Genomic DNA, 14356 nt, shown 5'->3' on the forward strand with positions numbered 1-14356 from the left:
TCACACCTTCCAGTGCCCAGGAGTAGCATCCCTGCTGCCCTGTTGCAGCTTCCTTTGCTGTAGAGCTGTTCTCACCTTAAACCATGCTGAGAACAAGGGTGCCTCTCTGGATGCAGCCTAGTATGGCCCCAGGGAATATCGCTCTATTTATTCAGACCTCACCCCCCAAATTCTTTACTTCCCCCAGATATTTTGAAGTGTCCAAAATGGTCTGAGTTTATTCTGTCACCTCCCTGTGTCTTCTCAAGCCATAGCAGAAGCTTTGCCTCTCCATCGTACCCTGAGTTTGGAGAACCTTGCTTCCATGTTTCCATTATTGATGCGGGAATAGTGACAGGGCTTTGCTATCCAATGACACTGTTGTGTCAGCTGACTGGCCCTGAACCCTACAAGGTGAGATCCCTTAGGCGAGTGTTTTTCACCTACCTGATCTTTTTCCTCTTTCCAGGTGACCACTACACACTGACTCAGCTAGACATAAGACAGCCCTGCTCATTTCGGTCAGGTATTTATTTATGTTATCCTCACAAGTGCTTTTTATCCTAATCATTCTTCATTTCCAGCTCAAGCAGTGTGGCTACACCAACTTGCAACACTGCCCATCTCACTTTCTAGAAGATTTTGGTATTTGGCTTATAGTAAAACTCCTACCAAAAGTTTGTATTCTGTATAGCTGAGTTAGGTAGTAACTTCCATCTAATGAAGGGTCCATTTTCTTATTACTTCTATTCCTTTTATGCCCAGTATGGGTCTTAGCATTGATTCCACCTTTTACCAGAATCTCTTGGTTTTTTTAAAGTATAATATTTGTTCCATTGAGCTACAAAACTTCAATATGAAACTGATGATATAATTTGCTTTCTGGATTGCCATGTGAAACTAGAAAGGAAGGAGGGGAAGAAGGGATGGATAGACCATACGACCCTGCCATCTACACCAGTTCAAAAATTAATGGAAATATCCTCTACTGCCCTTTCTTAGACTTCTGATTCAGTAATTCTAGGTTGGGGTCAGGGACTGCATTTCTAATGAGCTCCAGGTGATGCCCGCGCTGCTGTTCCTCTGACTACATTTCAAATAAGAAAGCTCTAAAGAGGATCTGAGTGATTAGCCTTTTGATTCTTATTTTAAATATGTAATTGATTCTTGTAATTTTTTGTTCTTGTTGAAATCATAGCAGTAAATTTGCAATTAGTATTGGGAAGCTCAGGAGAATTTGAAATTTTTCTATGTTTGTAAGTTTAATTTATTTAAAGTTTAAAGATTAGTTCAGAACGTGGAAAGATTTTGCTTGTTAAGATCATAAATTTACCCAATCAGTCATATGAAGTAGGGCATTTTAATTTATAAATGGAATTTTAAGATTTTAAGGGGATTTAATTAACTAAGTTTTTAAATGAGACTGGTTGTTTTAAGGGGAATTTAGTTTATGTAACTTGAGTTTATCAAACACTAATCAACATTTCCTCCACAAGTTGTCCTACTTTATGTAACATTTACTAGATTTGTAAATGGATGAGAAGATTTGCTGGTTGAATTTAACACAAATTATGTTTCTTTTTTTTTTTTTTTACTTTAATAAACAAAAATAAATCTAAAACACAAATAACTCTGAATAGCTTGGCCCTTGGATAAAACTCACCTCGACACTACTGACAATTTGTGCAACTCTGGCACATGGCTTTGAAAATGCCTAATTTCCTCTGCGTTGCCAGGGCTTCTTTTTTGATCATTGTTCCACCTTGGGTGGACATGTGAGAGTACTTTCTAAGTTACTCAGGGCACTCAGCTCACTCCTGAGTGGGTGGGGCTTTGTAATTGATTCCTGGAGCTTTCTACACAGTCGCCCCCTTCTGGTCTGTCAGGGCACCTCCCCCAGGTGATCTCTCCCTCTCTCCCCATCTCCACTCTCCCCACCCCTCACAGTTTACCCAAAGACTCCTATGTCCTGTAAACGCCTTACCTTCCCTCCTTCCTCTCACCACATCCCATGCAGGCAGGGACCTACTTCCTTTTGTCCTCAGTCCTTTGGTCCAGGTTCAGTTCCGTCTGGTGTGCCATTGTGGAGAGAGCAGGGGATTCAGACCCATGAAGGTAGAGAATAGGATTGAGGAAGGCAAGACATATACACGACATTAAGAATTTAAGCAAATCGTTTATTAAGCTAATAAAAATATTCTTTGACTCTTTTCTGTGAATTGAGTTGCATTACAAAAATAATCCCCTTCCAAGCTTGATATTGATCTGGCTTCCAAATCAGGGAGCATAAGTACAGACCTTGCGAAATAGATGGGTTGGGGTATGTCATCCTGCAGGAATAGATAGAGCACTCTTATCTGGTGTTCTAACAGAGTAAATCATAATTCTCCTTTACCTTTTATTTCTGTATGTCAATTCCTGCATTCTCCAACCTGTCCCTCCCTTTCAAGAAGATGATCTCTTGACTAAGCCTTTTTTGGAGACAGTTTTTTAGAACAGTTTTAAGGTTCACAGAAAATTTGAAAGAGAGGTACAGAGGTTCTCCATGTGCCCCCTGCCCCCACACATGCATAGCTTCCTCCACTATTAGCATCCCCCGCCAGAGTGGGACGCTTGTTACAACCTGCCCATCATTACCACCCAAAGTCCATGGTTTACATTAGGGTTCATTCTTGGTGTTGTACATTTTATAGGTCTATACAAGTGTATGATGATAAGTATCCATTATTATGGTGTCATGCAGGGTATTTTCACTGCCCTGTAGATCCCCTGTGCTCTGCCTATTCATTCCTTTCCACCCTCCCAAACCCAAGCAACTACTCATCTTTGTACTGTCTCCATAGTTCTGCCTTTTCCAGAATGTTACTGAGTTGGAATCATATAGTATTTAGTCTTTTAAGGTTGACTTCTTCCACTTAGTAATATGCATTTAAATTTCCTCCATATCTTTGTGTGGATTTTTTATATAGCCTAACAGGAGCCTCTTCTTATCGACAGGTGACTGTGTCCTGAAATCAACATGCTCACTTAAGCCTCGAATCTGGGATGCTCATTTAGTTGAGGCCCTTCTCCCCACCTGTCCAGCCTGTGCCTAACTGTCTAGTTTCCTGGTTTGCCTTTCCATTGCCTGATGGAACCAGAGCCCTGCTCTGGACCTTACAGACCCAGCCCCAGGTTGACGGACCATGTCTTGGAAATCCCAAGAGCTGGAGACCCCACATCTGCTTCTAACCCATGAACCTACTAGGTTGGAGACATATGATCTGCCTGCTTTGCTAGTACGGAGATTTGTGGTCTTATGTTCCCAGCACCTGGGCAGTACCTCCTGGATGTATGTATCAGCCTTGATTAAAACCCAAGTTCCCTCATCTCCTAGAACTTCATTATTTCAACTGCTTGTTTTACCCTTGGGGGCAAGTCATGCCACCTGGTTAGTTTTCCCTGCTCTAGACCCTTCCATTCCCTGATTCCATTAGCCTTCCTGCTGCCCTGCTTGTGCTCCCAGCATGCAGAGAGTCCACATGAGTTGTAGCCTTGCACATCCGCAGTTCAATTATAATTGATGTTCATGGGCATGTCCCTAAGTCACTGTAGGAGCTAAAGGTGCCTTCTAAATCATCAAGGAAAGAATAAATTATTTTCAGTAAAATTATATCATTCCCACATTTTCATTCTTTAAAACCTGGTAATCCACGTAGGAAATATGGTTAGCTCTGTATTAATCAGATTCATCAACAGTCCATTCCTGAATAGCTTGAAATTTACAGCCTTAGGAAAGATCTAGGTGATTGAATATTTCATTTCTTATTCAGATATTTGACATCATGTACACAGATTCCAGGCAGAGTTTAGTATAGAGGGAAGGTAATTTCTAGCACAGGAGCCCTCAGCTCCTTGGCCTTTCATGCCAACTGTCTCTACTACCTGCTCACTCTGTGGTTTCAGTCATTGACATCTAAAGTCTTCTGAGTCAGTTCCTTTCATTCTTTGAAGAATTAAGAACCTGGTTCACCATATCTCTCTCAAACGTTGCCTCCTTGATAATTCTTAAAAATAAAATATTTACCTTGTGGCAGCCAGAAGTGGTCACTAAATATTCCACGTGTTACCTTACACTTGGTACAGGTAGTGGGGCGTATGACTGGTTTTAGCTGATGAAGTGGTGAGTGAAAATACGAGTATCATCTCTGAGCTGAAGCATTTAAGGGCCAATGTGCCATCTCCATTTTCTCTCCTCTTTTAGCAGGAGAGGGAAAAGTCCTTTTAGTGATGACAGATGCCTCAGGTTGAAATGCAGAGTCAAAGCTGGAAAGCTGTTTGACTCTCTGAGTCACTCAGTGGAGAGAGCAGCCTTGAAGAGTCCCTGAGATACAACTTTGCATGCATTTGAAATGTGCAGGTTTGTTTGTTACCACTGAAACACTGGGGTTATTTGTTACTGCACTGTAGCCTCACCTATACGTGTAGTTGATGCTTTCAATACACTGAACTCTCAATTCCTTGACCTCTTTTCTTCCAACTATCTTGGCTCTCATCTTACCTCAGCCATCCATTCCCTTGCTTGTATCCTGGTTGCTACCCATAACTGCATCCTTTGCATAAACTAAATCTTAAGTGCCCTACTCTCCAAACATTATCCCCTGTATTTACAACTTATTTCTACTGTTATCCCAACTCCAATAACTCCTCAAAACCCCAGTTTTTGTAATTCCTCAACCCACTTGTATCCTCATTTCCTTACTTTTTAAGCCTATATTCCACAGTCCATCACTATAATAATTCCTGTGCATATACCCTCAACTACTTTGACCTTTGTCCTTTCTTAGCAGACTCCCAACCCAGGTTAAATGTGACTTTCTTGGAACACAATCGTGTTTGTGTGAACAGGCAAGTGGATGTAGTTAGAGAGAATACAAAATACTGCTGACTGGATTCTGATTGTTATTTAATTATTCCTATTCTGTTTTCTGAGTCTTTTTACTCCCACACTATCTTGGATGAACATTTCATATCTTCTGCTCTCTCCTCAGTTTCCCATCACTTCTCCTGCTTTTACATTCTCAGCTGATGAGAATGTTTCTTATTTTATTGAGAAAAATGAGCGATCTGAAAAGCACTTCCACACACTTTCACTACCAAATCTACCAACCTATTTGCATCTTTGTCCAGCTCTTCTACTACCCGACCTGCTACTTCAGATGAACTGTCCTTGCTCCTAAGGACAATCCCATTATTTGTGCACTGGATCCCGTTCTCTATGCCTACTCAAGGTTATTCATCCTGTAATTGTCTCTCGTTTTTCCTGCATTATAAATGTCCTCTTTTTTACTAAATAGTCTCGTCAACATAAAAACATGCTCTGGTATCTCTTATCTTAGAAAGAAGAACTTCACATGACATATACACTCCTGCAGTTATCTCATCATTTCTCCACTCAACTTATACAAGGGGTGGTCTACACATCCTCTTCTCCCATTACCTCGTGAACTCCCTCCAAGGAAAGTTTTATGCATATTCTAATGAATTAGTTCTTGTCAAGATCTCTTCCATCCTCCACATTACCAAGTCCAAAAACCAATTTTCCATTTTCATCTTACTTTATCTTTTGACATAGTTGATCCCTTCATCCACATTGAAATACTCTTTCACCAGCATTCACGGACATCACTTTCTCGGTTCCTTCTACCTCACTGTCATTTCCTTCTCAGTTTCCCTTCTCATTTTCTAGACCTTGTGTCATGTTGGCATGACATGGGGGCTTTAAGTAAAATTTATACACTGACTACTCCCAAATAAGTCTCCATCCCAGACCTGATATTCAAACTTCAGAGTAGACACACAATTATGGAAAAACTCAACATGACGTAAAGTACTACTGGACTCTATTTTGCTTTTCATTCTGTAAATTAAAGTGCAGGAAGACAACTTTTCCCATGCAAAATATGAAGTGAGTCCCTAAAATATTTCAGTATTTCTATTTGAGTTTTTAAGACATTTGAATATTCTGAGAGATGGGGAGAGATCAATTATACTCATAATTAATTCCAAAAGCGTTAAGATTGAACTTAGGTGAACTCATTTCATTTCTTACGTCAGAGACTAAAAATCAAGTTAACTTTTTCTAAGTTATATGCTAAGTGCCTTTTCATTTCTCTGTCTGAACATAGATGTGGTTCTCATTTTTCTTTCTCTTTTTGCCAAACTTTCCCCACAGCTCTAGGGGAGTGCAGACAAAGAATGTAAAATACGTGAGTCAGTAGTTTTGAGACAGATTACAATTAAGTAATTAAATTATTATTTAAATATTAAGGCTGGGTACAGTACCTTAGGCTTAAAACTTAGGCTAAGTTCAATATAAATTTTGAAAAATTTATGTGGGCACCTACTCTCCAATAATATTTAAAATTTTATTTATTGGCTTTCCATGGAAAAACTTGTGTGAGCAGAGGAAATCATTCAAAATTGTAACAGCCCTGAAAATCAAGGAATATAGTCAGTGATTTTGTCCAGAGTCTTGGAGGTATTAGTACTGACCAGGTTTGGATGGGCTCTTGCAACATAATGGGAAGAGCCCTGGACTAGAAATCCTGGAACCTGCCACCAAACAGTGGTTTTGAATGAATCACTTCTCTATGGACTTTGCTGCCTCATACAAAATATAAGGTTGAATTTAGTGGTTTGTAAGGGTCCTTTTATGTACTTATACATCCTACAACCTTTTTTCCCTCTATCTTTTCAAAGATGGGTGAGATCGAATGGGAACTTATGCGTTCCTTTTTTGTGTGTTATGTTATAAACTTTGCAGGCTTGTGCCTGTGACTTGCCCTACTTCTGTTAGAAAGCAAACCCCACTCTTATGTTCTCTGAAGTGGAGTCCATTTTTTCTCTGTCTAATATCCTTCTGGTTTTGTTAGGATATGCTTCCCCTCTTTTGAAAAATGCTTCTTCTTCTCTCTCCCCTGCAGTTCTCTTGGTTCTTCCATGTGCTTAAATAATACATCTCCTCTTTCATAATGATTATGAAATCAAGCTGCTCCAACCTTAAGAGACTTTTCTCCTGATTATGCATGATTGGTCCCAGAGACAGGCATGTGACCAAACTGGGCCATCAACATTTTTCCTATAATTGTTCAAACTAAAGATGGGGGAAAAAGGCATTTCCTCACTGGTGATGAAGGGAAATAGGAAGCAGGTGGCTTCACATTCTATTGTTTCCTGCTACATGGAGAAAGTTGGTCTGAGAGTGTGATGTGACACAATGAGAAGCCAAGGCAAGAGATGAAAGAGATGGCCTTGGTGATGTTTGAGGCTGTGGCCAGCTGAATCACTCTGCTTCCTGCAGTTACATCAGCCTTCCAATAAATTCCAGTTTTTGCTTAAGTTAGTTTGAGTTTAGATTTCTGTCTGTTGCAACCAAGATTAATCACTGACTTTTAATTTCTTACCTAGTCAGATATGAAAATATGTGATTGAAGAAGTAGTCACTTTTTTCTTCTTTCTTTTTTCCACCCCCAACACACCTTTTTAAGCTATCAAAATAATTGAGGACATATGGAAGGATTCTGGTATGAATTAGTATCAATCACATTAAAAAAAAAAAAGGCTTACTATTGTTCTTGTTCATTCTGTGCCTTCTCTCCCTTCTTCTGGTAGTAGTCTTGGCTCCCTGGCCCCAGGAATGAGGACTTGACCCAGGATGCCATAGTTTGTTGTTTTTTTTTTTAATGGCTCTGGGCACAGTGATTAGTCCAAGGTGTGAACACATAAGCAAAACCAGATCAACGAGGGTCTTTTCCTGGATTTTTTCAAATTGGACCTGAAAAGATGCTCCTAGACTCTTGGGCCACAGAATTGCTATTGTATGAGTCTGATGTGCCCATGGCTGTGTTTTCCACACACAGGATTGAAAAATTGCATCTTCTGTGGGAGACAGTTAAGCTGATAGGCAGAGAAAGACAGAAATGTTGGAAAGGGCGATTCTTAATGCTATGGAGCTTCTGTTTCTAGTTGTCACCAGCTAGAGGCCCGCCATCACAGTTGGGTTCTTCAGAAGCAGATGCTGAGATGGGGTTTGACATGCTGGATGTTCTTAGGAATCAGTGTCCGTGGATTTTACATTGTGGAGAGGGGGGACATGTTACCTTGCAAAAGAGGGGTCTTGGCATTGTTTTCAATCAAGGGAACAATGCCAGATTTTAATAGGGATGTGTGGGCCACTTTTGTAGGCTTCAAAGTTGCATAGCCCTCTGGGGTTCAAAAATTTGAGGGGCCTTTTCTCAGATGATCCCCATCCCGAATGAAAAGGTCCCATTGTCCCAACCAGGTCCTGATCTTTTTCTAGCAGCCTGTGTTGGCTGGGTGTTTTCCTTCTCTGGAGTTTGATTGTCCTGACTTTAAGCCAGAATCTAGTCCAGGTTTTTTTCCTTCTGTTGGAGGAAATGATCTCTTGGTGAGCCACCACAGAGGCCTGCTGGCTTTCACACTTGGTTTTCATTATCTGTTAATTACCTGTACCTTTTTATTAACTTCTTCTAGAAGAGTTTCAAAGGAGGTCCCAGGAGCAGTACCATCAGTATCACCTTGGAACTTACTAAAAATATAAATTTTTCAGCCCCATACAAGATCTTCTTAACCAGAAAAATTGTGTTGGAGCTCCAAAATCTGTGTATTAACAAGTCATTTTGCTTCATGGTAGTTTGAGAACCAAGGTTTTAGAATATCAACATCACTTACAGTAGCCATTGGAGAACACTGTCCTTTTGGTTACAAGGTCCTAAGACCTCTGAAATACCTGATACATCATACCAACTAGTGCATTCCTTTCTACAATTGTGCCATCCCTATTCAACACTACTGCGACTTTTAATATTGAACTTCTTCCTTGTGCCAGGAGCTGTCTGGGCTCTGTCTAGCCAGTGACTGAGTCCTTTTGTGCTAAGGCTAATTTAAGTTAGAATTCTACCACTTGCCACTGAATGGATTCTGACTAATATACCTGAAATGCCTAAGTATACCTATGGGGAATGTATTTTTATTAACATTCTAATGATAATAATTTTGCATCACATAATTATATAGTACATTGCTGCTTACAAAGTGCTTTCATATGTTACTTCATGTGGTCATAACAATAAAGCTGTAAGAATAAGGGCCAAGCTGGTTCTATTGTAGATGCTTAGGGCTCTCTTTATCTTTGGATTATATTTAGTTTTTCTTTTATTATGATATAAAACATAATGTGTAGTAAGGTAGAAACGTCTGGTTGTTCGCTATAGTGCAAGACGCTCTCATTCTTTTATTGCCTTTAATTGAAACTTGCTCCTGTACTCTCAGGAGGACTGAAAAGATAAAGACCTGTCCTCTGACTTCCTCAGAGGCCTTTTCTGCAGGATGTGCTGTCACTAGGATGACACAATCCATCCACAAAGCGTATGACAGTATTCAGTGACAGTATTCCTCACATTCTCTCTGGGTGTATGTGCAGGTACCAAATGACACACTTGAGCCTATCATTTTGGTAGTGCTCACATTCAATACCAATCACTGCTCTCAACTAACTGTGATTTACATCGGTTGTTAAGACAGATGAACAGAGTTTTCCATTGCACGGTTCCTTTATTTTGCATCTATGTTCTTGGTCTCTAGGTCTTTACAACTGAAATTAATAGTCTTTACTCCTGTAGATATTTTGATTATAGATATTTCAACCAATCAGCCAGAAAACATTTGTTTAATCACATAATATGAGACTGATATTGTTAGATATTATGGCAGAGAAAAGAAAATATATGAGAAATAGTCTAAGTCTAAAAACCACTATCTGCTTAGGTTAGTCTCTTAGGTTGTTTTCTTTAGATTCTGAGCCTCATATAGGAAGTCTTGTGCAAGTGAGTAATTGAGGTGATACTCTCAGGAGAACCCTGCAAGGGAGCAAGGGAAATAGGATAGGACAGGGCAAGAAGCTAAGCAAAAGTGTGGTTTCAAAAAACATCTAAGCACAGATTGTTCTCTTTGCCGAACCCTGCAGAGGGAATCATACAACAGAGTTGTCCTACACAGAGACAAGGGCACTAGGCTGTTTTGCCCGTTGCACTAGTCAGTCATTGGCTAATGGGTTGCTTCTGGGGAAAGGGGCGTAACACCCCAGACATCATCTGTGGAGTCAATTCCCATCAGCCACAGACAATATTTTGGTGAAGGTTGCAGGTATGAACCTTTAGCAACCAACACCTGCAGCACCTGGGCAGTGGGTGCATGACCCCGGTAAAGGGGAATCAGACAGAGCAGCAATAGCATCTTATACATAAAAATTATTACCTGTAAATCTAATAATGATGATAATGATGTTAATAATAATGAATAATTATATTAACACTTAATATATGTCAGACACCGTTTTGAGTGTTTCACAGCTATTGACCCATTTAATCCAACATCCCTGTGAGGTAGGTAGTATTATTTTCCCCATTTTACAAATGAGGAAACTATGAATGGTTGTGATCTTGGAAATAATTTAGGAAGCAAGGGCAAGCAAAACCCAGGCACGGTGGAAAATGTAGTCCAGGCAATGTGTCTTCGGAGAAAAAATAGGATAGGCCTGGTGTTTGCCCAGATGATGATCTAGATGGATGTGGTTCTGACATGGTCAAGCTTTGGGAGGTACACTGAAAATAATGAGGATATCAATGATAACATTGCTATTTATAAAATACACTCGCTAACAGTCTAATCAAATTTCCACAATAACCTGGTGAGATAAGGGTTTTAGAGAAGGATTTTAGAGAAGTGAAGACTAAGAATTAGTTTATGATCAACTTAGTGACACTCAGGAGAGGTGTCCCAGCTAGGTCTCCAGACCAGACCTTTACTGTCCAGATGGGAATGTTTTCAGTTGTTACGACTATAAGTAGAAAAAATTAAGTACATTTGAAGAGTGGTATGGACTGAATTGTATCTCTGCAAAATTAAAGTGCTGAAGCCCTAACCCTCAATGTGACTGTATTTAAAGATAGTACCTTTAAAGAGGTAATTAAGATCAAATGAGGTCATAAGGGTGGGCCCTAATCCAGTATGACTAGTATCCTGACAAGAAGAGGAAGAGACATCAGGGATGTACCCGCAGAGAAAACGTCACACGAGGACCACGGCGAGAGGGCATCTGTGTGCAAGCCAAGGGGGGAGGCCTCAGGAGAAACCAGTGCTGCCAATCCCTTGATCTGGAAATTCTAGTTGCCAGAACCATGAGAAAATAAATTTCTGTTGTTTAAGTCTGTGCTATTTTGTTATGGCAGCCCCAGCTGACCAACACGAAGACCACTGTTAGAGAGAGCTAGTGATTGCAATGCTCACCACTAAGTACCTTGAACGCACCACTGAATTTTAGAATATAGATGATCCGTATGTATCATTCAATCTAATATACTAACTGTATTAGTTTGCTAGGACTACCATAATAATGTACTACAGACTAAGTGACTTTGACATCAGAAATTAATTTTCTCACAATTCTGGAGACTAGAAGTTTGAGATCAAAGTAGGGTTGGTTTCTCCTGAAGCCTCTCTCCTTGGGTTGGAGATGGCCACCTTCTCCCTGTGTCTTCATGTGGTCTTCTCTCTGTGTGTCCTAATCTCCTTCTTTTATAAAGATCCCAGTCATATTGGATTAAGGCCCACCCTATAGACCTCACTTTAATTTAATTACCTCTTTAAATATCCTATCTCTAAATATAGTCACATTCTGAGGTAATGGGGGTTAGGACTTCAATATATAAATGGGGTGGGGGGAACACAATTCAACCCAGAAGACTGACCATTTCTGAAAAAAACTCAGAGTACCTTCTAGACTTAATATGTCTCTCTCCTGAGAAAATTAGCTGCAGATGTTTCCTTTTGTAGTAGTTGTCTTGCTTTGTACCAAGTGACTTTGCCAAGAAATCTGTAACTGATTGGATCAGTGGATGAGTCAGAGATATTCCTGAAGAGGGCTGCCTGCTATGAGAACTCTCCTTAATAGCACAGATTTCAGTTGAGCAGGGAAATCAACCCAAATACACCCTTTCTTTTGGTGTGTTTGAATTCATAGCCTGCAAAGAGACAGAAGTTAGAAATAGAAGGTAAAGCAGAGACAGAGAGATGCTGAATCCGGAATGGTGGAGTAATGGAGCTGGGAGCCACAGATGCCCTCTGCTGAAATTTGCCTCTTGGTCCTCAGATTTTCTCCCTAGGCTTCCCCTGCATTGATCTGTATCACTAACTTCCAGTTATGTTAAGCCACTGGAAAGTACTGGTGATTTGACTGCAGGAGGAAGGGAGAAACCAGAGTATTTTTCCCACTCTTCTTGTCTTAGTTGTTGTCTCAGGCAGAGGCTGTATTACCTTTGTAATTCCAGTTCTGCCTGAAAACATCTCCTTCAATAGTCCCAGCTCCCAATAGGCAGGCTCACCATGGTACCATTTTCCCCCAGGTGGCCATTCTTTGTGGATTCTAGTAACACCATCTTCTCCCTTTGTTTCTGCAGCCCTCAGGATGATAGCAGATTACTGCTGTTTTTAATGAGATCTGCCATCCTCTGTCGGGATCTCACAGAGAGCCCACTTTTGTCATTTGTGAAACCAGTTACTCTATTAAATTCCTTCTACTTGAAATACCTAGAGTAATTTCTGTTTTCCTGATTGGACCACAATTCCATCTTTTTCTAAGGAGATGAATTCTAAAATTGCTGTCAAGGCGCCATCTATTTTACCCTAAAAAATTATGAATAGCATTCTGTTTCCAATCTTTGGTGTGCATTGCATTGATGGTTTTTGGAGTTTCTCTCCTTCCCATAGGATCTTATAATCATATCCATCATTTGAAATAGATTGAGCGTATTTCTGATTCTTGCAACCTGAAAGAGTCCAGCATAACTCAGGCAATAACCTATAGAGGAACAGCACTTTTATCAAAAAGACAAATTGTTAAAATGTCACAAAAAGGATTAGGATAAGGGTAGATCCTAATAGCAGTCTTCTTATCATTTACATGGATGTTTTTCCCATTTACCAGCTAGAATTCTCAGACTGGGCCCCAGCAGGAAAGGCACACTCTGTTTGGAATGTGGACCTATTTCACAGCTACTCTAACATTTGAGATTATACCCCTTTCAGTTACACAGTGGAGATGGTCAAGGTTATTTTTAATTATTTACATTCCTATAAGAACCTCAGAGTTAATCTTATAATATTATTGCAGCAGAACCATGGAAAAATCTTGAATAGCCTGATCTATTGGAAGGGGGCACAGGCAACCTGGGGCCAAGGCAATTCTAATTTTTTTAAAAGCCCCGTAGCTGATTCTGATACACATTCATTGCTGAGAAACACTAGTATAGGTCAGTAGAATGATACAATGTCTTTCAACATTTTTTTCCCAAGAGTCATCTTGGCTGTGTGGTAGATTTCCATGCTGTAAGTTTACACATGATATTAAAAGCATATTTGGAAAAATAAATATGATTTGGCATTGTTTCAAATTAAATTCATATGAAGGCATTATTTCAAATTGAATCCACATAAAGGAATTTAACATGCTCTATGGGATATCAGTGGATAGAGCATAACATAAATTTCAGACCAAAGTCAAGCCAAGAAGAAGATGGGTAGTATAACAGTCCCAGGCTGTCACATGTCAGAGACATTAGTCCTGACTTTTCCAGGCAGTTGTAGCAGTGCCACTTAGAAAACATCCTCATTAAATCAAATGATAGGAGTTTCGGTGTGATCGTCTGGAGTATTGCTTGCTGACAGATTTTAAAGCAATGCTTCTTATAACACAACTCTGCTGGGAGGAGCTGGGGCAACCCAAGTCATTTGCTGTACATCATCGTGAGTGGAGTGACCAACATCCAGTTGAACAGAAGAACTACTTTCGAGGCAGTCAAAGCTGTCTGGTGGGAGAAGGCTGATGAGTAGGAGAAACTAACAAATCTTCCCAGGCATGGGGTGGACGAGAAGGAGAGCGCTGACTTCCTGGAAAAGCGCCTTGGGTTTGATTCTTCATGCTGTGGGGAGACCAGCTTGGGCTAATCTGCTCTCGGTTTCAGACAAATGTGGCAAACCTGGAGTGGGGTAGCGATGAGAGTTCTGGATAGAATTTTACTTACACAGAGGACCTGAATGCGTCCTGGAAACAGCACATTCTGAGGGAATGAGAGAATCAAGAAGTAGGAGGGACAGGAACTTTTCCCCATTTGCATTGCCCTGTGGTAATGGCTCTGGATGGGTTTTCACATCAAGTCAGATTAGTGGCATCTTTGGGAAAAGGAACAGCTAGGGAATGGTGGAACTGGAGCTTCCAGATGGACAGAAGAGGGAATGATGCCAGGAGAATGAGCCTGAG

At 40.3% G+C, this 14356-nt stretch overlaps 1 protein-coding gene across 1 annotated transcript in view; it reads left to right on the forward strand.

Moving 5' to 3' along the window:
- The window catches only part of HDGFL1 (HDGF like 1), a 730488-nt gene that overhangs the window by 436457 nt on the left and 279675 nt on the right, over positions 1-14356 (forward strand). The window contains exon 6 of the mRNA XM_082415287.1: positions 449-500. The gene's annotated coding sequence lies outside the window, so the exon portion shown is untranslated. The remainder of the gene's footprint in view (positions 1-448; positions 501-14356) is intronic.

This window comes from Balaenoptera physalus (genome assembly GCF_965194825.1).
Source record: "Balaenoptera physalus genome assembly, chromosome: 11".
Classification (NCBI taxonomy): Eukaryota; Metazoa; Chordata; class Mammalia; order Artiodactyla; family Balaenopteridae; genus Balaenoptera; species Balaenoptera physalus.